The sequence below is a fragment of the Dermochelys coriacea genome, chromosome 1, assembly GCF_009764565.3.
Source record: "Dermochelys coriacea isolate rDerCor1 chromosome 1, rDerCor1.pri.v4, whole genome shotgun sequence".
Taxonomy (NCBI): domain Eukaryota; kingdom Metazoa; phylum Chordata; order Testudines; family Dermochelyidae; genus Dermochelys; species Dermochelys coriacea.
The window spans coordinates 114,250,994-114,276,498 of NC_050068.2; the positions used below are offsets into that span (position 1 = coordinate 114,250,994).

The window sequence follows — 25,505 nt, forward strand, 5'->3', positions numbered from 1 at the left end:
ATCTTACAGGCTTCATTGTATCGTTTTTGAGTCCTTAATACACAATTTGTAGACATGTAGATAATAACTTCAACCAAGCCTTTAGTAGCTTAAAATGTTTCCCGAACGAATGTAGTGTTATCTTAAAAGCCCAGCCTTTTTCAATACTTCCTGCTTGCTGTGCTTTCTCCGTGGGTGGTGGAACTGTCACATCAGCCCCCTTTCTGGTGTTTGGCCAGCCACATCAAACTAAATTGAACCTAAAACTTTCTTGTGTGGGCAAAATACGTCCCCTCTTCCCCTCGCCCGCTGCTGCTACTTTGCAAGATGCTTTATATCATCCTCATGTAGCCTCCAAAGCTGCCAGTGAAGCAGCCGGAGGGCACCACTGGGGGCAGGTACCGCAGGACGAGCCCCAGGGCAGTAACGAAAAGGCAGCGCAGCGCGCTGGACCTGCTGCGGATGCCCGAAGGTCACCGGCAAGGCACCCCGCGGGCTGTCTGCAGGCAGCGGTCTTGCAAACAGAGGTTGGCATTTGGCAGCGGGGACCCCCCAGCAAGCTCGCGGTTGTTGGAAACGGCAGGCTCGAGCCGGGGTTTCAACGCCCCCGGCCCCGGCCCCGGCCCCGGCTTCAGCCCCCAACTCCCTCCGCGCGCACGTGTTTGGCGGGATTCGCCCAGCGACGATCTCCAGCGGTTCTGCGCGGCCGGGCCGGAGAGCCCCGCTCACGCGCCCAGCTCCAAGTCGGTCCTGCCTCGGGGTGGCTGAGCGCCCGCAGCCGGGAGAGGGCTGAGGCTCGGGGTTCCCCGGCGGCGGGGCTCTGCAGCGGCACACGCGAGGCTCTCCCGCCCCCCCCCCCCAGGCAGGCAGCAGTGACCCCGCCCCCGCCCTTCCCCGAACAATGAGTCGGGCAGAGCCCAGCCTGCTGCTGCTGCTGCTGCCCCTCCCGCGCTCCCCCCGCCGCCTCAGTCCGGGACGCGGAGCCGGCGGCGGCAGCAGCAGCAGCTCCCCCCCGCCCCGGCACAGCAGCCGCTGCCTCAGCATGTCCGCCCCGCCGCCGCCGCAGCGAGCTGCGCTTCCAGCCGCCCTGCCGCGCCCCAGCGCCCCGCGGCTCTCGCAGCCCGGCTCCTGCTAGGTAATGGGGGGACACGCCGCCCGCTGCCGCCCCGGGAGGAGGCGCAGCAGCCCCGCTCCCAGGGGCAGCGATGGGCGAGGCGGGGAGAGACAATAGCAGCAGCAGCAGCAGCAGCCGCCCCCCGCCGCGGGGGTGGGGCGCAGGCGTGACGGCCCCCGGGGAGGAGGCCGGCCCTGGGTGAGCCCGGCGGAGCGATGCTGAGGCGGCCCCTTGGACGGGCTGGGCGAGGCGCGAAGGTCGGAGGGACGGACGCTGCCTGGCCGCGGCGGCGCTCAGGCCAGCAGCGGGATGCCCCGGGCGCGCCCGCGGACTGCTACGGCCAGGCGCTGAGGGGGTCGGAAGTAGGTTGCCCTTCAGAGAAGCGCCGCGGTTCCCCCCCCCCCCCCCGAGCAATCCGAATTCAAGCAAAGAGCTCCGGGTTTGGAGGCCACGAGACTGACTCCCCCGTAGCGATCTCGAATATAAAGATGTGAGGAAAAGCCCATGATTGGGCTGCAAACGCGCGCGCGCGCCCCCTCGCGAAATGTACTTTTTTGTGGGGCGGGTTTGTGCTTTGCACCGTTTGCTGCCTGGGCAATCTGTGCGTGTCGCCCCCGTGGGGTCTCCCGGCGGCATAGCTCCGTCTCCGCGTTGCAGTCGGCGGCGTGTGTCTTTTAGCAGGACTTTGCCGCTTCCGAGGGCTGAACAGATCTAGTTAGAGAGGCGGCGCTTTCCAGGAATTGAAATGAGACCTTTTCTGTGATACTGCTTTCCAGGGCTCTTTTCATAGCTCCCTCTTTGCTTTCTTGAACAAAGGTTGAACTTGGAATAGTTTTGCAACTGTTTACTATTGTAAGAATCAGCCTTTTCCCGGGGGGGGGGGGGGGAGATACTTACCAATGTACCTTTAATATGCAACTTTGGTCTTTTCTGTCGAATGATTATATTTTTATCAGGAATTTTAGCCTCAGTAATATTCTATTATTTTTATAGTTATTTTAATTATAATTGGTGTCGGTGGATATTAGAAAAATGCTTTGAATTGATTGCTGATATGAATGATTTCTTTAATCACTTATGGATAGGACACCAAATTCACGGCAGCGAAAAACGGATCTGGTCTTTTGTGTGCTTTTCCCCTATGCTATACAGATTTCACAGAAGAGACCAGTGTTTCACAAACTCGGGTTTCACAAAATTGGGTTGCGGGGGACAGGGATTGTAGTGGAGTCATGGTATTGCCACCCTTACTTCTGTACTGCTTCAGAGCTGGGTGGCTGGAGAGTAGTAGCTGCTGGCCAGGCACCCAGCCCTGAAGGCAGTGTCTGGACAGCAGCAATACAGAAGTAAGGGAGGCAATACCATATCATACCATGCTACCCTTGCTTCTCTGCTGCTGCATTCAGAGCTGGGTGGCCAGAGACTGGCAACTGCTGGCCAAGGGCTCAGCTCTGAAGGCAGCAGCACAGAGGTAGGGGTAACAATACCATACTGTGCCATCCTTACATTTTCACTGCTTCTGGCAGTGGTGCTGCTTTCAGAGCTGTGCTCCTGACCAGCAGCTGCCACTCTCCAGACACCCAGCTCAGAAGGCAGTGCCGCTGCCAGCAGAAACGCACAAGTAAGGGTGGCAATACCACAATTTCCCCTACAATAACCTTGCAACCCTCTCACAATCCCCTTTTGGGGCAGGACCCCTACAGTTACACCATGAAATATTAGATTTAAATATCTGAAATAATTAAATTTTTTATTTTTTAAATTCTATGACCGTGAAATTGACTAAAATGGACTGAGAATTTGGTAAGGCCCTACTTATGGAATATTAAGATTAATTTGTTTTTGCATGTAAAAATGTTAAATCAGCAGTGATGTTATAGTAGAGCCAGCAGCAATCATTATAATCAAGGTTGCATAATAGTTGTTGTTCTAGCCTTCTGTTTTTAGTCTTTCAGAACTTTGAGTTTTCATCTTTTGGGATGAAACTTTCCAGGCTTGGTCTCTGCCTGAGATCATTTATTTTTGAAAGCTTCAGCAAAAATAATTCAGTGGTTTTGATAATGTGGGAGGGGGGCATTTTCCCACTTAAAAATAAAGTTCTTGCAATTTTTGTTTAAAATAACCCTTTACTCTGAATGGCTGTGATTTGGCATTTGACTTGGAACTAGACCTTATCTAGGAGAAGTATTATTCTTATTCAGTGTTGTTCTTATTCTTATTTATTGTTGTTCTTCTTATTCAGGAGAAGTGTTTTCTGTGAATTTGATTTGATTTGACTGAAAATCACAGGCTGGGCATGTGTAGTACATTTTGCATCATTTTTTTTTTTAACCAAGATCGTCAATTGTACAGCTGAGGACGTCTATGTTGTGCATGTACGACTGGCTAACTGGACTATGTATTGAGAAGTGTACTAAAGTTGTGCATGGGGTAAATCCTGTGCACCTTTTAATGAGCAAGGAATTAGGCCCTGATCCTGCAATTTGAGTGGGTCGACTACTATGGTATCCATGCAGAAGCCATTCAAGTCAGAGAGACTCTACGTAGGCACGGCAGTTGCCTGTGGCTTGTACAGTATAAGATAGGGACTTCAGTGAGGGCTGCTCTGCACTTTGCATGGTTTGTCGGAGGAAACCTACTGTGATTTACCTTAGGAACTGTGCAGCTCCTGATGTTGGTAATAGAAGATGTTTTGTCAAGTAACCCCACCTGTGCACAGGCAAAGGTTATCTGGGGATGCCTGGGCAGATAATTCCAGATTTGGCGTTTCCACAAATTACTGGAAGACAGCAGGACAGCTGACTTGTGAAGTGCCATCTCCTTATGTTTTTGCTTTCCCCTGTGTTAAAGAAAAACTACAAAACCACACAATTAGGATATTGCATTATAAAATGATTTTAAGAGAATGTTAAGGTTATCCATTTAAATGCTCAAGTAAGGAAATGCCAAAGTTGCACATCAACCATAAATCTGTCCCTTAGGCATGTGTGTCACAGTAGGGTTTACAGGATTTCTCATTATACAATACAATATCACAGTGCATTTGGGGGCAGAATTAAGGTTGTGCATTAACAACATCTGCATATCCATTTTCTGATTTTGAGTGCTCTCTCGTGCAAAACTTACATTGTCTTAATTTTTTTTCATGGAATCTGATACTTTAATTCAATTTGGTAAGAGCTGTGGTAAATAAAACGAAGGACCAGACTGACCATGCTAAATTAGGTCATGGTCGAGTTATTGAAGATTTACTGTACTGGAATACTCTGGATTTACACCATGGTATATTAGCATAAGGTGCTGGAATATCTTCTTGTCTAGTCCAGAATTGTATGTAAAACTCTCAGTAGGAACACACTTCTCTGCTACAGCAGCAATTTTCAAACTGTGGTTTGGGGACTACTGAGGGTTTACAGAGCACATGCTGGTGGTTTATGTAGAGCTAGTTGGCATGTGGTGCTGGCTCCTCTTCCTTGGGTTAGTTGTTAATGGCATTAAGAGAAGCTAAACGTGTACTACTTTTTTAGTATTACTTGTCCGTGTAAGCAATTGATGTTGTTTACAAATGGTAGGGGAGGGTGTTCACCAGAATACAAATGGACTGGAGATGATTAGTGAGACAATTTCTGGGATACAGTCCACCCTATGAAAAAGTTTGATTTCTCCTGTGCTCCAGTAACTTTGGAACTAAGGAGTTGGGACCTTGATACAGAAGACACAATATTTGGGTTTGCTCCCACTTTTTAAGTGCAGAACCAAATACTGTTTTGTTTGATCAGACTGTTGGGGACTTCAGTGGGGCTTCTCTTCAGTAAGGGTTAGCAGGATTAAGCCTTTAAATAGCATTTTCTAATACTACAGTCCCTTTTTGTGCACTTAGTGTATTAGAAAATATGGGTTGGTAATGTTGGTGGTATTGATTTACAACAAAAGAAACTTAAAACAGGAGATTTTCCTTTAATTATTACACAACTGTTAGTTATTATAAAGTACTAGACTGGCACAGTTCAGTTATAATTACTGTTATAAATGGTTTATTAGGTACCATCTGACCTTTGTCTTGTTTAATTATGTAAGCTTAGTGCAGTGATCTATGTACACTGTATCCAGCAAAAATAATTACTTTCCGATTTTTTTTTTATCTGAGCATGCTTACTTGTAGAGCAGCTGCATGCATTGTTCTACCCTGAATTTTGTACCCTTAGGGCGCCGTTCTGTAAATATGCTTCTTGTTTTTCACACTTTACATAACTAAAAAAAGAGCCATCTAATATGATTCTCTTGGTTGTACTGACTCAGATCAATATTCTGTATTTCATCATATATTGTATATTTTGGGGTACATGAAAATTGGGTGCACATATCTATTAAATTGTGGGCAGAGATTTACACAAATTAGCAAGTTACATATATTTACCCCTGAAAGTTTAGAAACTTAAAATATTTCAGGTGTATAAATCAGAGTTTCCCTTAGTGATTATTTCATTCACAGATGTTGACTATTTTGAAAATAGCTTTCAAAGATACAAGAAGTTATGTTAGCTGCTGTACAGACACATCTGAGCCCTGAAGAATTTACCGTCAAGGCCCCAATCTTGCAAACACTTATGCATTTGCTTAAAGTTAAACACATCCATTTGTTCCATAATGGATTTTGTTTCCCCACAATTGAACGATTTCTGTGCTTCCAGGTAAACATATGAGTGGTTGCAGGATTGGGGCATACTAGTGTTATAGACAATTATTATGACATAACATTAAAAACATATGCAACAAGCTTTTTGTAAATCTTGTGGGTAATCTTAGATTACATTCTTGATCCAGTCCTGAAACTTTTACTCATGTGAAACTCCAGTGTGTTTTTGTTATCCATATTAGTGATAACGTTTTGAACAGATTGCTTTTTTTAATTCAGAAAAATCAGTTTTTTAGCTTAATTGGATTTTTTTAAAATGGACTTGTTTAAAATACATGAATGTACAGCCATCAGCCTTGAGGATTAAGATTACCATTATTATGATGATCATTTGTATAAATTTAAACTGAGGTTCAATGTATCCAGACAGATATATGTTGTGAGTTGCTTGAGCTAACAGTTGCAGGTAAACAAAGCATCTTGTGGCCCACCAGGGGCTTACCCTGAACAAGCTGCGAACCAAGTTTGGGATCCCCTGTTATACAGGGACATTACCAGTTTCCTCAGGAAAGGTAACCATGTATTTTCTGTTGATTACTACACCTCCCTGGTTTATTGCCACTTGAGTGTTTTCTCTACTTATGGTGTGTAGCTGGTGCTTTAGTGTGTGCCATTTGGTGAAACTTCTTGTCTTGAATGAGTTCTGAACAAATGATTTAAATGAAGTGTTTCTTAGTTTCAGTAACCATCAAGGCAACTTCTTGTGGAGTTAACTGTGTGTTTTGCACTCAACTGATGCACTTTACTTGCTGCTGTAGCTCTGCTAGAACTTGTGGCATTCTTTGAGGTAGAATCTTTGTACACCGTCAAAGAGAAGGTATGCATCCTTTGTTGCTAGCTGGTGGTTAGTGTAGACTCTGACATTGGTCACAAAGTCCTTGATGATACCCAGTGTACTACCCAAGGAACTGTGGCACCATCAATGACTGTGCAGGTGACTGCTTATGAAGTTTTGAACACATCTCTGTTTCTTTGTTAGCCTTAGCAATCTTCATGTCACCAGAGCAAGGGAACATTGATTATGGTACTGAAGCTTACGAATGTGACAAAATATTCTTGTCAACCCCTTGTGAACTTGTTTATAGGCCTATCACTCTTGAATAGATATGGTTAATGTCAAATACTTTTGTTGGGCCAACCTGTACATGCTTTGTCTCTCAATGCCAGTGTCTGTACTCAGTATTCTAGCAAAGAATGCTGTGGGCCAGCTACATTCAAATCCTTGCATTTGACAAATTCCAGTTGTAAGTATAAAATCTACATTGGCTGGTGGTGCCACTCTACCACTGACAATGTTTACTATTGCTTTGGGTGTTTAGTGGGATCTAAAGGATTGATGAATGAAGAAAATAGCTGGCTGGTTTATAATGTTTATAATTATCCGGTATTTGAAAATTAATTCTTATGAGTGCATGTAAGAGTTTACGTGAGTATGCTCTGAGGCAGCAAGAAGAATATACCTAGTATCTCCATTCAGGCATGGAGGGATGACAAGGAGGTGTACTAACAAGGTCTACTAACACGGATATTAACACAGACATAACATACCTAACTCCTAGTGTGAAGTCATCATTTAAAAGACGATTGAAATTCAGAGAAAGTGGTTTCTCTGCCATTTGGCTTGGGAGGGGGATGGTAATAAGTTAAGTGTTCATATTTCAAAGTGACAGGTTTTAGAGTAGCAGCTGTGTTAGTCTGTATCCACAAAAAAATCAGGAGTACTTGTGGCACCTTAGAGACTAACAAATTTATTAGAGCATAAGCTTTCGTGGGCTACAGCCCACTTCATCGGATGCATAGAATGGAACATATAGTAAGACGATATATGTATGTACAGATAAGTTGGAAGTTACCATACAAACTGTGAGAGGCTAATTAGTTAAGATGAGCTATTATCAGTGGGAGAAAAAAACTTTTGTAGTGATAATCAAGATGGCCCATTTAGACAGTTGACGAGAAGGTGTGAGGATACTTAATTTAGGAAATAGATTCAAAATGTTCAACAGTGACAAGGTGTCATCAGATAATTTCTTTGAATTTAGGGTCTGGAAATTCAGAATCCACATCCAGACATTGTACTGACACTGAAACGAGGTACTGCCAAAAGTGTGCATTTGGCCACCAGACTACTTTACCTTGGGACTTGCTCCTAGCAGTGGCTCTGACAGAGCCTTTGTTTACTGCCCTTCAAAGCACTTTGACCTTCCAGAGGCCCAGTCTTGCATAGTGCTTCAGACTTCTTGGGAGTTGAAGGTGTGCAGCCGTATACCTTATAAGTTCAGGCTGTAGGAGATGATGGCCTTCTTTACTTTCCAACTTCCTGAAAGAGATGTGCTCATATTTAGTTACATGTGTTTTATTACATTGGGTATATTTGCCCTGTGCTTTATGGAAGAATTTGTTTTATAAATCTAAATGTAAATAAGAAATGTCATTCATTGCATATCTATGTAATTGTCATCCCAGTAGGATTCACAACACATCCTTATTATACCTTATTATAGTAAGCACTATAAATACAGCCAGATAAAGATGTTTTATAGCTAGGGTTACAAAATGACTGCTGGTAATTCAAAGCCCATTGAAGCAAACAGAAAGACTTCAGAGGACTTTGGATCAGGCCTTAAAATCCTAGGGGGCCAAACACTGTTGGTCCCCTCTAACGTTGTGAAGGGTTCAAGGAGACCCTGCAGGATGTTCATATCTCCTTTCTGTCATGGAGCTGTCATTGGGCCGGGGGGGGGGGGGGGGAACATGCCCCACATCATACAGGAGATTTTTAGGAGCAGGGCAGGTAGAACTTCCACTTTGTGAATCTAATAGCCAACCAGCCCCAGGGAGCTTGGAGTTCAGACTGTAGAGCAAAGGTGGGCAAACTGGCCTACGGGACCGTCCTGCCCGGCCCTTGAGCTCCTGGCGGTGAGGCTAGCCCTCGGCCCCTCCACTGCTGTCCCCTCTCCCCCGCAGCCTGAGCTCACCACGCTGCCAGCACTCTGGCTCGCCTCTCCTGCCGGGTAGCACAGCAGTGTGACTGCGAGCTCCTGCCCCTCTGAGCGGCATGGTAAGGGGGTGAGGAGCAGGGGGGTTGGATAACGGGCATGGGGTTCTGGGAGGCAGTCGGGACAGGGAGCAGTGGGCGGTTGGATGGGGCAGGGCGGTCAGGGGATGGGGAGTGGGGGGTTGGATGGGTTGGATTCTAAGGGGGGGGTAGTCAGGGGGCGGGAAGTGGGAGAGGGCGGATGGGGCAGGCTGTTTGGGGAGGCACAGCCTTTCCTACCCGGCCCTCCATACAGTTTCACAACCCCAATGTTTGCCCACTCCTGCCGTAGAGGGTGTGGGGTTCCTGAAGTTGAAGCAGCTACAGTGCTGAATGTTGCTTCCTTGTTTTCCTGCGCTAAGCCTGTGTATCTGAGCTTAGCAGAGGATTTATCCCTTTGTACATCTTTTGAAGAACAACTTTTGGCTTGTTTACAGTAATATCTGGTTGTAAACAAAGGCTCTGATCTTGTATGGAATATCATGTGCACAAAAACTCCTCTGCCTACAAGGTTCTCCTTGCAGGATTGGGGCCAAAGTGTGTAAATGGGAAATCTATGCTTATTATATGTACAGTTATATTCTACAGTAATGGTCCAAAGTGCTACAGCCTATGATAGTATATTTACAGGGTTTGGCCCATCACTTATATCATTCCACAATGTATATTTTTATAAGATAGATCCCATTTTACTTCAGGAAAATAATAAAAACACTTTAAATCCACAGTTTAATCAAGCTGCTTTCAATTTATTTTAATTATCATTTAAATCCGCTGGTTAAAAAAAAAAAAAGCCCTGATTTTTAAATCACTTTACACCTGTTTCTCTTGGAAGCTTTGCCTGAGCATGGATTGCAGGATTTGAATCTCTCTCCATGTTTTTAAAACATGCACATAAACTGGACATAAATGTAATAAGGACTCACTTTATAAAGATTCTGAAACAGATCAGTTCATATTTAAGGGTGTGCTAGTTTAAAATTTTTCTGAATTCAGTGTATGAGTGATAGGATCCCCAGGGTACAACCTGGAACAATGGGACTGCTGTGCCCCCTTAACTCTCCAGCCTGGGCACTGTCTCATAATGCTTTGCTAGTGACAAGCAGCAGACCCCCTCCAGGTGTGGCTATCACTCTGTATGTTGGTAGCTGAGACACACCCAGCTAAATTGCACGAATGCTCTCTAAGTTAATGGTTCTCAAACTAGGGGTGCCGCTTGTTCAGGGCAAGCCCCTGGTGGTCCAGGCTGGTTTGTTTACCTGCTGCATCCACAGGTTCGGCCGATCGTGGCTCCCACTGGCTGCGGTTCGCCGCTCCAGGCCAATGGGGGCTGCGGGACGCGGCAGGTAAACAAACTGGCCCGGCCCACCAGGGCTTTCCCTGAACAAGTGGCGCCCCTAGTTTGAGAACCACTGCTCTAAGCCACTCATGAGCTATAAAGAGGGAGACAGCAGCAAATCCCTTCAGCCCCCAGCCTTATACCCCAGAAATGTAACATCTTACACTGCTCAAGACATTCTGTTGAACAATGCAGGCTCATTAATTAGTTTACCACTTCGTCAAAGAATAGTGAATGTGCACCAGAAGATTCCCCAAGCACTTTAAACAAACTCACTGGTAAAGATGAACTATTAAAATAAGTACAGAAAGATTTTAAGTGATTATAAGTGGTAGACATAAAGGTCAGAGATCGTTACCTAAGAAAATAAAAAGTAAACCTGCATTTTAAATCCTAAACTTTCAGACTAAGCAAGATTTGGATCAAGCTGTTTCTCATGCTAGTATTTATGTATTTTAGCCAGCTCACAATTCTTAATACACACACTGAATTTCCTTCTCAGTCGGGTACCATTCTCCTCGGTTCAAAGTCATAAGAACATAAGAATGGCCATACTGGGTCAGACCAAAGGTCCACCAGCCCTTTGTCTGCCGACAGTGGCCGATGCCAGGTGCTCCAGAGGGAGTGAACCTAACAGGTAGTGATCAAGTGATCTCTCTCCTGCCATCCATCTCCACGCTCTGATAAACAGAAGCTAGGGACACCATTCCTTACCTATCTTGGCTAATAGCTATTAATGGACTTAACCTCCATGAATTTATCTAGTTCTCTTTTAAACCCTGTTTTAGTCCTAGCCTTCACAACCTCCTCAGGCAAGTCTTTGTCTCCCCAGCACTCTTGTTGTCTTCAGCGTAGGTGAGGAAGGAGAGAGGTGGTCTCATGATGACTGTCCCTTATTTTATACTCTCAGTTCATGTCCCAGGGAAGATAATGGCCCAGGCATGTCCCAGTGGGCCTTGCTGATTCACAGAGTTGAGCAGTCCCCATTGTGTGGTGTTTGTGCAACTGCCTCTTACAGATTTGTAAATCTCTTGTTTACAGTTCCCTGCTGGTCAGTAGCTCGTGATGGTCACTTAACGCCCATTTGGGTGTGGGTTACCACCTTTGCTGTCACTGGAGAGCTACTTGTGGGCATCTTCCAAACTCACAACATATTTCAATAACAACTGTATAGCAAAATCTCATAACTTCATATGTGGTAATGATACATATATTTTGACAGAACAATGAGTTTCAGCAGTTCGTGACCTTTCATATGGTAGCTTATATGGCGTGCTCTGTATGAAATATCACAACCATATACAAATGATGAGTATGGGGGCTACAGGGTGCTACTTTGAGGTACAGTGCATCACAATGGGTTAATAGATATCACAGATATTTTAGATTTCATGACACAAAGTGGTTCTTGTATGGCTCAGGTGACTGATAATGGGATATATGGAGCCTTTCATCTTTACACTGCCACTTTGAATCTAGTCAATAGCAAATGAAAGCCTGTTATTATGTGATGGCGACTAGTCACTTATGTGAAATGTGGACTCGGGTTCCTAATGGACAAGTTTCCAGATCACAGAAACTGCTATCACAATTAAACTAAGCAGTACCCTTGCGGTAAGATTCAGTAGAATGGCCAACAACTGAATGGCCAGTTCAGCACTTCCTATACTTTATGACGCAGGAAATCTATCACTCACCACAAAAGCAGCAAAATGTAGAATCCACAGAAATATGGAAGAAATCATGGCTGTATTTGAAGGCCATAGGAAAATTCCCATTGAGTTCAATGGGTCAAGATTTTCACTACATATAATTATTGAGGGTCCAATCCAGTCCCATTGAAGGTAATGGAAGCAGGATCATGCCAGGAATGTATGTCCGATACCAATGCATTGACATAGAGGTCAGTGTCCAATTATTAACAAACAAATTCGTTTTGAATGTAAGTCCTCTTATACCTATTGTAATTTTATTGGAGGGTTATTGCATCCATCGGATATTAATTCAGACATCTTGAAAACCCTGTGTCTTTGCAAAGTATATGTTTGCAAAAAACAAATGCACAGGATGGTTGCAAAGAAAAAACAATCTTGTATAGTGCAGGAATATTTACCAAACTATAAGGTTAGTAATCCATACAGTGCATTATGAGCCTAATCCAAAACTCATCAGTCTGAAATAAGCTTTGGATCAGGATATGTATGATTTTTAGACCAGTTTGTATTCTCATTGGAAGCTGTTGTCAACAGCAAATGATAAACTTAAGAGGCAGGAAACAAACACCGTAGGAAATATCCCTGAGTTAGGGTGACAAGTTTTGATGTATCAAAGAAGCTCACTGGTTATAAGAGAATAAAGTGCCAGGGATGACTATATCATAAGGCATTATAGTATGGTTGCCAACTTTCTAATTGCACAAAACGACACACTCCTGCCCCACCCCATCCCCGAGGCCCCACCTTTGCCGCTCCAAGGCCCTGCCTCCCCCACCCCCCCAGCTCACTCCATCCCTCTCCCTCTGTTGCTTGCTCTCCCCGACCCTCCCTCACTCGCTCATTTTCCCTGGGTTGAGGCAGGGGGTTGGGGTGCAAGAGAAGATATGGGTTCTGGGCTGGGGGTGCAGGCTCTGGGGTGCAGCCAGGAATGAGGGGTTTGGGGTGCAGGAGGATGCTCTGGGCTGGGGCCAAGGCGTTTGGAGTGTGGGAGGGGGCTCCGGGCTGAGGCAGGGGTTTGGGAGGGGGTATGGACTATGGGCTGGGAGTAGGTGTCCGAGGTGGGGCCAGAAATGAGTGGGGGTTCAGGGTGTGGGAGGGGAATCCAGGCTGGGGCAGAGGTTGGGGTGTGCGGGTCAGTAAGGGCTCTGCTGGGGGTGCAGGCTTTGGGGTGAGGCTGGGGAATGAAGGTTTTAGGCTGTAGAAGGGGGCTCCAGGCTGGGGCAGAGGGGTTCGGCGTGTAGGAGGGGGCTCCGGGCTGGGGATTGGAGCAGGGTGAGGGTGCAGGCTGCAGGCAGTGCTCACCTCGAGCAGCTTCCCGCAAGTGGTGACATGTCCCTCGCCTGCAGGCGCTGTGGTTCCCAGCCAACGGGAACTGCGGAGCCGGCGTACAGGGCGGGGCAGCACATGGAGCCCCGTGGCTGTCCCTCTACCTAGGAGCCAAGCGACATGTTGCCACTTCCTGGGAGCCATGCAGAGCCAGGCAGGGAGCCTGCCAGCTTCGCACCAACCAGACGTTTAATGGCCCAGTCAGTGGTGCTAACTGGAGTCGCCAGGGTCCCTTTTCAACTGGGTGTTCCGTTAAAAAACTGGACACCTGGCAACCGTACATACACAATAAGTGTTTGGAATAAGAAAAATGGGGTTATAATAAGAGTTCTGGAAAAGTCTTGAAATATGTAATGTATACTATATAACTTTCTAAAAATCATGGCGTCCGCAATCATTCTGTTTTACAAGTTACATTCACGTAACTGAAGTAGTTTACAATAATATAAATACAAATGTGGTTTGTACTAAAAATAGGTAATGACAAATGTTAAGAAAATGTAATTCAGATATCATACAGTATATAAGATACAGATACAAGGCCAACCTAACCTAGTTCCATGCACAGACTTGCCACAAACATTAATATGAGTTTAGTACAAAAATAAAGAACATGCAAACCCATCAGCATAAGAACAGTCTTTGGGCATGACCATACCCGAGGTTGTATCAGCACTTCCTTAATAATCTACTTTCAGAGGTTTATAATTCAAGGTACACGTACGCAAAAGACAGACAACCTCCTTTGTTAAAGCTGCATTACGTAAACATTGTCAAGCAATTAACTTTTATGTTTATTAAAACCTTTCCATCTCAGAGGGAGACCTTTAAAAAACAAGCTTCAGCCCAGAATGGATTGTGTGTGTTTTGGGTGCCTTAGACTTAAGACTGACAGATAGAAAACTGCAAGTCCACTAGAACAGTCAGTTTCTTTCATTATTTTGACAAACCTTTGAAAAGTGTCTTCCATGCAAGCACAGTGCTAACATTTGAGAAACAGTTCTTAAGAATTTTTTTACGTGCTGAAACATGTATTTACGCCAAACACCATAATCTGTTTTAAAAAAAAAAAAAAGTGTCCTAAGAGCCATATGCTGCCATCCATCAATTGGGAGAAATACATCCTTATTCAAGTGTTAAGCAGGGGTCAGACTGTGTCGGGCCTTATGTGGGTCTGTAGGGGGTGAAGATGCATAAGGAGCCTCCCCCAGTCCTTGCATGCCCTACTCGTTGGCTTGTCACAGTGCTGTCCCTGAGTGCACCCTAATGGTTCTCACTACTCCAAAGAGGGAGCTTCTTTCACACCGGCCCATTGAATGGGCCCAACACAGCAAGGGAAGTATGCTGTGCCTTCTTAAGAGATCTAGTAGCAGGCGTGCTTCCCTTGTGCACTGGTGAGGCTCTGGAGTTAGGGGGAGAGAAGCCTATCTTCCATAACTTCCCCTGGGAGCAGTATGGATTTGCACTGCTCCAATATGAGACAATGCCTGTGCTGCTTGACTGAGCCCAGGGTGTTCTCCTGAGACAAGTGTCTCTCTCAGGAAAATTATCTGTGTTGTGTTCTAAATGCAGACAGTTTACCTGAGAAAAGTGTGCATCTAAAAAAGCCCCAACAACAATACAATACAATGTTCTCCACATCATAACAAATAAAACAGCCCTGACCAAGAGATGTGGAAAGTCTTTGTGTTACTCTTATCTCCTAGACAAATAACTTGAATTTTGTGGCTTTAGTGGTTTTGTGCCATAGCTTTAATGGTATTTAAATTTGAGGGGGGGGGTTTCATGGCGCTGAGTCTAGTCAGCTACTGCAGTCTATTGTTTCTGAAGAGCTGAGAGGAAAATGCAGTAGGGGAACGAATGTGTCATTCTTAAAAAGTGCTTCTAGGATGGATCAATGTTTGGTAAATGTAGACACTTTGAAGCCTATTCTCCTATTGATGCACTCTCATAACTCCTGTCAACGGGAGTCATGCATCTGTGCATCTCAAAAAGAATAGGTCCCTTTGTAGCTGAGGTATGTTGTGTGCAGAAATGTACTTCATGGAAAAGCATTTTTAAAGCAAAATTATATTCCTAAGATTTTCCACCATTGATCATCTGTACACTTTTTTACATTTTCCAGACAATTTAGCTGGTGATGATTGTTGTCAAAGAGAGTGACAAACATAGAGGGGAACTGCTGAAGAAGATAGTTGCCTATATTGATGGCTGTGTCAGTAAATGCATGAGGCTGTCCAACTATCCTTTATCAAAAAACAAAATGTTTCGGAAGCTTTACTTACAGGGCAGTCCCCGCTGGAAGCCAGTTCCGGACTCCTGTGCTTTCCTGGGTTCATCCAAGCTCCAGGTTTGTGGAGAGGAAATTGATTCTTGAGGGCTGAAACTCCCTCAAATTGTTTCACTGTATTTGAAGTTTAATGAAGTTTTTTGTCTAGGAATTTTAGAATTTTTAATGAGTTTAAGGACTGATCAACGACAGGAGTAATTGTGAAGCTTAATAGCTGGGCAGGGACTCATAAGATATGTTTATGCAGCCTGCAGAAGCAAGCCTCCCAGCCTTGGTTGACAGGTTTGGGCTAGTGGGGCTTTATGCTAGTGCTCTAAAAATAGCCGTGTGGACAGTGCTTTGAAGTTGTGTATTGGGCTGGAGCTCAGACTCTGAAGCCCATTCCCATTCCCAAGGCTTCAGTACGCAAGCTGCAACTTCAAAGCACCATCCACACAGCTATTTTTCAAGCATTCACACAAGCCCGGAGAGCCTGTGTCTGTTGACCCTGGTAGGCTTACTCCTGTGGGCTGTATAGACATACCCATATGAACATTATGAGGGATAGTTTAGCAGCCAGTGGGTATATGGAAGAAGCTTCCAGAACTGGAAGAGGGGAGTGGAGGCTGAAGGAGCAGAGAGAAGAAAGTGCCAGGGAAGGGGAACAGGGACTGCAATAATGAAGCTGCATCCATCCAGGAAGCAAGGAGCCCTTTGCCCTGATGATGCTCATAAACCAAAGTAGAGCATCAGGCCAATAGGATACTTGTGAATCTCATAGGGTGTGAAGTTCCTTTCTTGTGGAGCTAACAGGTGCTTCAGAAGCTAAGACCGTGGATTGATGGAGCAGAGTGGATAGTGAGGTGGGGACAGATTTGCCATCCCTGAAGTGCTGGTATTATTTGCAGGAAAGGAAACTCAGTCCTTGCAAAGCTTGTAGACACCACAGAAACATTTCCGTCTGACTTAAGGAGAAGCAGGTTAATTGTGAGCCTTGTAAATTCCATTGGAGTTCCTAAACCCCACTGGGCTTGAGAGCACCCAGTGTTTTGCTCTTACATTTTCTAAACAGCACATGGAAGTGGTGAGTTGAATTAGGTAGCTTGTAGTGGGCCAGTAAAACTTTCCTACAGTGCACGAGCCAGCATGTGGTGTTAACAACACTGTGGAGCTTGTATCATGCATGGAATCCACGTTTAATGACAAAATAGCCTGAAACTAGTCAAAGTCCCTCACCAAGATATATTAAAACAAATTTGGATATCTAAGTCAAATAGTTCTTAAATTATGATGGGGGGGGGGGGGAATGTGAAACTGTCCAAGAAATGAAAACAGCTCGCTTTTTTGGAACACTCATATCCTCAGTGCCTTATTTGGTTTGCCTCAAATTTTCCAGAAAATCTTTACCCGTTATAAGATCATCATGCCTGTGAAACTTCATGTGAATGTGTTTCACTTTGACGAAGCTCAAAATTGGAGGTTGTAATGGGAAAGCTTCAGTATGGAAGGGACTAATATCTTTCCATGTTAAATAATTCTACCTGCTTGTATTCGGTCACTTGCTGACTTTAACAGATAACTTTTATATTTTTACAATGACTAATTGCTCACTGCTGTTTCTTTTTGGGGGTTGACTGTGTTTTCTCTAATAATCTTAATCTACTTTAGAGAGAGAATAGAGTAGCGTAGGCTTGGAGTCTGTTCTCTTCAGATTCACTTTTGGGTTGTTCTTTATAAGGTCTCCACAACATTAACCTGAGAGGTTTATCTGCCCAAACCACACATATAAGAGAAAACTAAATATAGACAGAGACACCACTCATGGGACAGGTACTGTAGATAAATTCACTATTTTAAAATAATGTTTAACTTGACAGTGTCCCTTTAAAAATGGAGAGAGGAGGGACTGGTGTGGATGTCATGGCAAAATGAGTGCCACACCATAGGGGACACCAGGTAGGATGTGGTGATGGTCGAATCCCTGAAAGACTGGTGTTTTCATGAAATACCTATCAGCAACTTTCATACATAGCCAGATCTATATAATTAGGGGCTTTAAAAAGATCAATAGGGCCATCTAAAAATCAATCTGCTACTTTATAGGCAGCCAATGTAAAGAATGCAGGGTGGGCGTAATGTGATCACAGTTACTTAAACCAGTGAGCAGACATCCTGCTGCATCTGCAGAAGCTGCAGGAGTCAAAGAGAGACCCTGCTGGAAGCTCCGGTACCAAGGAATTACAATAATTAAGCCTTGCCGTCACTTGGATATATGTTGCTCTTGCAAGGTTTTCATGAGCTAAATAAAGGCACAGCCAGAACAAATTGTGTAATGGGGGGGAGGGGAACCACCACCACCACTTTTGTACCATGTCTGACACATGGACTTTATAAAAGTTGTGGTCAAAAGCGACAGCAGGATTTTTCACTTGGTTCGGTACCTCAGTAAGCAGGGCCACAATGGAAGAGGGAATCCCTTCTTATCAATGAATTGTCTTCTCACAACTGAGGCCAAGAGAGTCACATTCAGGTAGCATTCATGCATTCCTTCAAGGCTGAAACTGGTCTAGCTGGGTCCATGGTGAAAAAAACTAGTTAGCTGTAAATTATTAATTAGTACTATGCAAGTGACATTCCATCCTGTGTTTAGAGATGAAGTTAGAAAAAAGTCCCATAGATGCTTTGAACAACATGGGAGAGAGAATAGATTATTGAGGGACACCGCAAATCCAATAGTACCGACAAAGTCAATAATGACGTTGGTGTCCACTGCTAGCGATTGACTGCTGTCTGCTACATATGCTTGGGACTGAAGGGAAGCCCCAGATGTACCAGTAGCATTTTTTAATAATAAGTGAAAAAGCCAATAGTAAATCATATCCAGAGCTGCTGAGAGAATGAGTGAGCAAGGCTAAAACAGCTATCTGGTCCAGATTTAAAACAGCAAGAGAGAACTCAGGAAAGAGAAGTATTATTTTTGTGATATTTTGTATTTATCCATTGTCAGTGCAGTTGTTTCCTCTACTACATTTCTAGAACTGCTTGCTTATTTATTGCAGAATCATTAACTGCTCTGAACCTAAAAAAAACCAACAAAGATAAACCCTTTTTTTCCACCAAATGCATCCGATGAAGTGAGCTGTAGCTCACGAAAGCTTATGCTCTAATAAATTTGTTAGTCTCTAAGGTGCCACAAGTACTCCTTTTCTTTTTGCGAATACAGACTAACACGGCTGCTACTCTGAAACCAAAGATAAACCCTGTTAACATTGTGATATTTTTGTAACTTTTATCTAATATCTCTCAAGTAAATGATTAACAGCCAGGGTGTGATTCAGCTACAAAACAAACACTAGTACATGTAATGGACCCTGAGAATTCTTTATATCACAGGGTGAGATTGTGCCTGTGCCTGGGAGAGCTGCCTAATTTGTGTGTGTGTGTGTGTGTGTTTGAGAAAGTGTGAGGTGCTTTCCTAGCATACCCCACATGCTAAGATCAGACACAGTAGTTCAGTAACCCCTTGCAGTGAGTTTTCTACCTAGATTGCCATGACCCACCATAAAGTGGAGGCACTGTGGGTTTTCTCCCCTCTGAACTGAGCAGCGGAGCTTGTCCTGCACAGAGGGAACCCTGCACCACTCCAACATCCCAACCTCCCTTTGTGTGAATCCTCACCATCTCCAATGTGAGCTGGTACCTTTAAGGCATAATCTGACACTAAATTTCTAATTCATATCTGCCAAACAGAAATGAGGTCTGTTTCCTCTTTGAAAGGTAATACTTTCTCTAATCAAAACACTCAGTCGGTTTTCATTTATCTGTGGCTGAGACAGCAGAGGAAGAAGATCCCAGTAGTCATGGACGCTTCAAATGGTTTCGAAACAAACTAACTGAATAAAAATTTCATAACAGCAAAGACAGGTTGGGCCAAGGCGTACCATTGTAGTAACTGGTTCACAGATCTTCTTCCTGTGACAGATATAGTTAGGAATGCTGCTATTCAGAGGGATTTTGAAATTTAGAGTAGCCACCTTGGAAAGAAAGCATTTGAGATAAGATGCGGTTTTAAGCTTTCAGCCCCTGTGGTTTTTTCATGATCAAAATACTGAAGTGGGAGTAGAAATGGAGCACAAAGGAAGAAAACAAAATTAAGTATGAATGATATTGGCAATGCTACAGCCACCCAAAACAACACTTTATAAAGTAAGTCTGCTAAAAGAGTCTTCTCGAAAGGCTCTGATCCCCTACCAAGCCAAGCAAAATTAACTTTAAACTAAAGACACCAACATGCCCATTTCGTACAACAATGTGCTTGGCAGCAAACTGATGTATTAGAATTCACATAAACTTGGATTCTGTGATTCCTGGAAAGGAAACTGCATCTGTTACCTGCTGCTGAAAATGCTGGCTCCTCTACGGCATGCCCTTGGGCATGTTCTATTTAAGTGATTTGAAAACATGTGATTATGTTTCATGTGCTTGTCCGGATTCTATATCCTTATGGAGACAGTGACATTTATAGTATCTGCAGGCTGGCGTATTTCTTTTGCTCTAGCTTTTAATGGTTATCCCTGTTTTGTTGCTGAAAACTTTAAGGAGAAATCCGGGACTGAAAGGGGCAGAAAAGGTCTGACACACACAAGCTGTTACCTGTGTGTGGTGATAATGTTAGAAATTCTACCCCCTGCCCACGAACAGTCAGCATTTGCATTTGCTTGGCCGAGTCCACAGAAACGCTTCTTTAGTTTCTCTTTATGTCTTCTATAAAGACACCAAAAATGATTCAGACCTGAGGGACACTTGTAATTGGTAAGTAATTAGTAAATAAGTCAGATAAACACTGTTCATTGAGAAATGTAGAAGCACATTGGACAGGATTCATAAAAAGCTTAATCAAATCCTAATAATTAAAGCTTCAAACATTATCAGCAGTTGGTGTGATAAGTCCATTTCAGTGTCAATTTGTTCACTGTTACTAATATCTGCCTTTTTCTGAGCAATCTTTGAATTGATTTTCAAATCTGGAAAAGCAGTACATGTGTTGGGGAGGAGGGGTAAGTCTTTAAAATTAGATCTTAAATAGTGACAACTTTGATCTAGTCGCCGGGCCTGGAGAGTTTAATTCCACACCAGTCGTTTTTTGCATGCAACTCTGGCTGAAGCTAATGGGAATTGTGTGAAGAAAAAACTGCAGAAGCAGGCTCCAGATGGGAGTGTGATAAAATTAATTCTCTTTCTCTAAATCATGTTCCTTTAGGTTCTGATACAATACAGGACTTAAGCATGCCCTTATTAAATAGCTAGCATGTTTTAATAGAAGCAGAGCTGTTTCGTCACTTCCTTACTCTGAAGTTAATGGAACAATTTATACGCATGAGTGAAGTGTAGATTAATGTAAAGTTTGCAGAATTGGATCCTTTATGATTTGCCTGAGTTAAATATGTTAAGCTGAAACAAAATTTGAGCTGTTTGAATATGTACAGTATAAAACAACCAGTCCGATGTACAATTCTTGTCTTTGTTTCTGTTCAAATCTTTCTTTTCCCCACGTACTAGTCATGGTAAGAATATGCAGTGGGATTCCACCCATTATTCAATAAAAATACTGATAAATAATCAGTGAAGTCATACTGTATTCCTATATATTATCTTGCTTACTGTATTGCTATATTATTGTATTGACCTGAAGAAAGGCTTGGGGAAGCTCAAATGCTTGTGTGTCTCGCATCACCAACAGAAGATAGTCCAATAAAGCAGTGGTTCTCAAAGCTGGTCCGCTCCCATTGGCCTGGAGCGGCGAACCGCAGACGCGGCAGGTAAACAAACTGGTCCGGAGTGCCAGGGGATTTTCCTGAACAAGTGGCAGACCAGCTTTGAGAACCACTGCAATAAAGTATATTATCTCACTCACCTTGTCTCTGTACTACTGTATAGCAGTAATACCCAAAATGTGCTGAGACGCATATGAACATATAGGAAGAAACAGTCCCTCCCCTGGAAAACTGCACATGTTCATATCTGAAGTCTCTCCCTATCCTTCTTCAGCAAAGATTTATTAGCTTTAATAGCAGGTGCTAGACTGAGGTTTCCTATTGAGAAGACTTCATTATTTTTAGTAAATATATTTCATTACATTGACTAGGATACTATGAAGTATTATCATGAATAATTAAAATTAAGCATCAGTTGAAAAATAAATGAACTAAGTACATGTTTGTGATGCATAAATTCTCTTATTTTACTTTTTGTTCATTTATTCGCTAGTTCACTAAGTTCAGTGATTCTTCACAAGTTTGCCAGTCACTAATGCAAACTAGCAAGGTTCTGCTGTACTTCCTTATGTGCAGGTGTGAAAGCACAAACAGAATGCTCCTTTACCTGCACTGCTTGTACACTACATACTGTACTGTTACACAGCAGAGCTGTATATTGAAAAAGCTGAATACAGAATGTATTACTGAAAGCTGAGTGCTGAATGTTAAACTGAGGATTAGAACAATACTCTGAGAGTGGTCACCAAGCAGTTGATCATGATCCACTGGTCGATCCTGGAGACTCTCCCAGTTGATTGTGATCTCCAGCCGCTAATAGTCCGGCTGTGTGGTGCAGCGGGCTGCTACTAAGGCAGGCTCTCTGCCTGCCCTAGCCCCCCGCCGCTCCTGGAAGCGGCCAGTGCAGCCCGCCCCCACGGAGGGGCAGGGGGTCTCTGCACGCTGCTCCTGCCTGCAAGCATTGCCCCTGCAGCTTCCATTGGGCAGGAACGGGGAACTGCGGCCAGTGGGAGCTGCGGGGACCGGCAGAGAGGGGCAATGCACAGAGCCACGTGCCTCCCAGGGGTCAGGGGTGCATTGGCCCCTTCCGGGAACGGTGTAGGGCTGGGGCAGGCAGAGAGCCTGCCTTGCGTAGCCCTGCTGCACCGCTGCCTGGGAGCCGCCTGAGGGAAGTGCTGCCCAGCGGGAGCCTGCACCAGCCCTGAGCCCCCTCCTGGAGCTAGCCCCCTATAGCCCCTCCTGCAGCCCAACACTCTGCCCCAGCCTAGAGCCCCCTCCTGCACCCAAACTCCCTCCCAGAGCTTGCACCCCTCACCCCCTCCAGCACCCTAACCTCCTGTCCCGGGGCCCACTCCCACACTCTGAACCCCTCGGCCCCAGCCTAGAGTCCACACCCCCTCCCGACCCCCAACCCCCTGCCCCAGCCTGGTGAAAGTGAGTGAGGGTGGGGGGAGCAAGCAACGGAGGGGAGAGGGGGATGGAGTGAACAGGGCAGGGCTTCAGGGAAAGGGTGGAGCCTCAGGGAATGGGCGGGGTAGACCCTGGGTTGAACTTAAATTCAAAAAGTGATCTTGTGCTTAAAAAGGTTGAAGACCACTGCTCTATATTATCTTATACCTGCCACCCCACTCTGTGTAGGGGATATGCCAGGGTCAGGCTAGAATGTCTTATTATTCTAGATTGGCAGAACACCTCTTGGGACTACTACCAGGTGGCACAATTCGAGCTGCTCTGAAGCTGCTGTAAACTTGCACCAGGGGCTTAATTGGACCCCGGCTAACCTCAGGTCCAAGAGAGATGGGAAGGTGGCAAAATGATATTTTTGTCTCCTTTCCCCACTTGGATCTTCTGCCAACCGCAGTTTAGGTACTAGGTAAATATGAGAATCTGGCCCAGAATTTGACTACAATGCTCGTATGTACAGAATATTTTGTGTACATAATTACTGAAGAATTCCAGGAGAAACTAAGAGCAGGATGCCGTAAGGGATAAATAAAACCAGAGATTCTTTGTGAAAGATCTGCGTTAGCCAATGCAAATTATTGGGCTCAATAAATAGGTGACTAGGTGAAATTTAATGGCCTGTGATATAAAGGAAGTCAGGCTTGGTGATCTAATGGCTCCTTCTGGTTTTAAATTCTATGAATCTATTCATTCCTCATATTCATAAAAATAAGTGTAGGTTATTTTCTGTAAACTTGGTCTAATAAATTGCACTGCTCAGAACATTCTTGAGCTCCTGCTGCTGTATGAATAAATTTCACAGTGGTTCATCAGTGAGCTTTACATTAAATGTTAATGGCCAAATTTTACCCATGCACAGCTTGCATTGAATTGAGAGGGAGCCAGATTTCCCCCATATGAGGGGGAAAGTTTAGTTCATAGGCACAGCTTGAGTCCTTTGTTGAAGTCACAGGGACTCTGCGCCTTGCAATATAAGGCCTCAACTAGGTGAAAATCTGAGAGAACAAGGCAGATGAGGAAATACCTTTTATTGGACCAATTTTGGTGGTGACAGAGACGACCTCTGTGCAAGCTTGAACGCTTCTCTCTCTCACCAACAGAAGTTGGTCCAATAAAAGATATTTCCTCACTTGCCTTGTGTCTCTAATATCCTGGGATCAGCGCAGCTACAACAACACTGCATACAACAGTGAAAATCTAAAACAGATGGGAGTTAGTGCTGATTATATGTATACTAGGTCAACACTACGAAATTCTCTCAAGCTTTCCACAGCAATTTGGAAAAGAAGAGTAAAATCTTCCAATCAGAAAGATGAGCCAAATAGTGGATATAGACCAGTTTGGATCTCTCTCTTTACTTGTCAGACAGGCTTTACAGTGGTGGGGCATTCGAGACTTATGAGGACTTACGCTGCTCAGGTACCTAGTCGTTGTTCATCCAAAATCTATGGCTAAATATAAGCTGTAGTTTGTATGTCAAATGCCAAACATAGGCTTCAGAGTATATCCTCCTCGCCTGGGCCTAATGTTGCCTGATGGACATTTATTGTGAAAAATCAGGGCCACAAAAACTAAACGTGAAATATTGAAAAGTAAATTATTCAAGATAATGCTTTTCAAGATCACTGTGTATCATACATAGATTAAAATTCCTGGAGCTTTTCTTCTGGACCCTCTGTCCAGTCATTTTGATTGTACTTATAAGAAGCTAGACTTCATAGAAGCATGAAAGAGAGGGTTTTTTGGTGACATGTGCATCTGTGTTGGAGGAACTCTGTGTCACTGCATGTATATCCTTAAATTCTACTTAAAAACATCGTTGTAGTGCCATGCACATTGTTGGCACTAAAACAACAATTTCAAATCCATGCAATGGATAGTATATTTTTGAAGGTAGTTTGGTACTTGAGAAGCGTGAAGGACATATAGTCTTCTTACCAGAACAGGTACAGTATGGTCTATGAGCAAGCCTCCCAACACTTGGCTGTGCCAGTGTTTTAGCTGTCTCCATGAAGGACCACCTTTAGAGGCCAGAGGGTAGTTTAGTCTTCACGCTTTTTCAGTTGTTCACCTTCCAGCTAAGAGCTTGTCTACACATGGAGCCATTCAGGAATAAAAAGGCATATTTATTCCAGAATAAGAGTGTCTACACATTGAGTATCCCACTTTAAATTCACAGTCTACCTTATTCTGGAATAACTTTCATGTGTAGATAAGCGTAGATGGCAGGATGTTAGAAGCTGGGACATGACCACGCTGAACTTAATGGAGGAAGACGTCATGGACAAGAATGAATGGTGGTGTGGTACTTGTCCTTGTTTCTGTAAAGATGCTTTGTGAGAAGGAGGAGAAGAAGAATTAACAAAGGTAGGCACTGGGGGGTAGATTCACAAAAGGATTTAGGTATTGAGACATTCAGCATCCCGATGCCTAACTGTCAGGTGCTTAGAAACTCACCGAGATTCACAAAGCTAGAGGTAGGCACTGAGGCTTCTAATGAAGGGAGGGTAATAGGTACCTAAGAATGGGATTCACAAAAGCCAACGTGCTAGGCAGTTTCCCACCTAAGCTAGCCAATGGGAGATGCCAAGGAGATCGGTGTATGCTAAATGCTGCCTCTCTCAAGAAGTTGGGTGCCTGATTCAGGGCTGGAGGGAGGGAAATATCTCTGCTTGGGATTCTCAGCTGTGACCTTTTTTGGAGGAAAAGGACAACCTCAGTTACCTGAGAGGTGGCAGATTCCTGTTCAAATCCCTTCTTTCCCTTATCCCAAGTGAGTACCCTAACCACTG

General features: G+C 44.3%; 1 protein-coding gene across 7 annotated transcripts in view; it reads left to right on the top strand.

Moving 5' to 3' along the window:
• The window catches only part of ST6GAL2 (ST6 beta-galactoside alpha-2,6-sialyltransferase 2), a 275,950-nt gene that overhangs the window by 202,676 nt on the left and 47,769 nt on the right, over nucleotides 1–25,505 (top strand). Inside the window, exon 1 of one of the 7 annotated variants that reach the window (XM_038377780.2) lies at nucleotides 866–1,114. The exons of 5 other annotated variants lie outside the window; for them this stretch is intronic. The gene's annotated coding sequence lies outside the window, so the exon portion shown is untranslated. Of the gene's footprint in view, nucleotides 1–865; nucleotides 1,115–1,364; nucleotides 1,456–25,505 lie in introns of those variants that run through there. One more of the 7 variants, XM_038377789.2, reaches the window with a different exon arrangement.